This window comes from Lipotes vexillifer, unplaced genomic scaffold, assembly GCF_000442215.2.
Source record: "Lipotes vexillifer unplaced genomic scaffold, Lipotes_vexillifer_v1.1 scaffold232, whole genome shotgun sequence".
In the NCBI taxonomy this organism is placed as follows: domain Eukaryota; kingdom Metazoa; phylum Chordata; class Mammalia; order Artiodactyla; family Lipotidae; genus Lipotes; species Lipotes vexillifer.
The window spans coordinates 27,907-29,247 of NW_006793997.1; positions in this window are offsets into that span (position 1 = coordinate 27,907).

Here is a 1,341-nt window from a genome sequence, read left to right on the forward strand (position 1 = left end):
TTGAGTAGTCAAAAACCCTTTGCTTTCTGAAAAGCCCAGTTCTTGCAGTTGGAGGTCTGGCTTGCAAGTGTCTTGTCCCTGCTGAGTTTCAAAGGCCTGTTTTGCAGCCCTAAACCAAAAATCCGATTCTGTTCTCTCTTGCCAGCCTCAGTCCTCCCCTCTGAGACAGGATGTGATTGAATGGTGGATACCAGGGGTGGTGGTAGGGCGGAAGCCTCAGTTAGTGTCTCAAAACACTGTTCACTACATCAGTTTTGCAGGGGGACACTAGAGAGGCAGTACATTATTGTGGTTAAGGACATGGATTCTGTAGCTAGATCGCCTTGTTTAATATCCTGACTGTCACTTATTAGCTGTGTGGCCTTGGGCAAATCACTTAACCTCTATGTGCCTCATTTTATACTCACTAAGTGGGGATTATAATATTACCATACTTACCTTATAGAGTTGTCATAAGAGAGGTGATGACATGGAATGCATTAAAACAGCACCTGGTACATGACAAGTATGTTTAGCTACAGGTATTTATAAAATTTAGCACTTGAGAATTGGTCACAATTCTTTATATATTAGACCAAAAAATTACATTAGAAGATCTACTTTTAAAAAATCCTCAGATAGTGTGCCAAACATATCTCCCAGGTAAATATCAAGTATCTATTCATTCATGTTCATTTTCCTGTCATAAATGCCAGGTGCTAGGAATACAGCACTCAACGAAGGAGTTCAGGTCCTTATATGTTTAATCTGAACTTGCTATATGTCTTCTTATTTAAAACACTTGGGTAGTCTGTATGCTACACAGGAAAATGGCTCTATGCTTGTGGAGAACATGCAAAGATCTGTGACAGTGATCCTATGCTTTAAATTATTAGGGAAAACCTATGTTATCAGGGAGAGTGGAACTTACAGAGAGGCAGCTGCTGACCCAAACCATTCTAACAGATAAGAATTGTAAAAAAAGGTAAATAAATAAAAAGAAAAAAGAAAAGAATGAGAAAAAAAGAGGAAAGGAAATCATGTCATAGATCTAATATGTACTCTTATCAGAAGGTATCTGGGGTATATTTCATCTCATTGAGTAAGACAATCGGAACAATGAACAGTACACATATCTAATTCCATTTATGTTTACATATGTACATTCAAATATACATTAATATGGGCATTTTCAACATCAGTAAAGATTCATTCCAAACTGTTAAGAGTCACTTTCTCAGGGGTGGTGTTATGGGAGAAATTTTTATTTTCTACTTAACATTTTTTTATTGTATTGGTTGGAATTTTTACAAGTGTGCATTATGGTGATTACTTTTTTTTTTTTTTTTTTTTTTTTGGGTT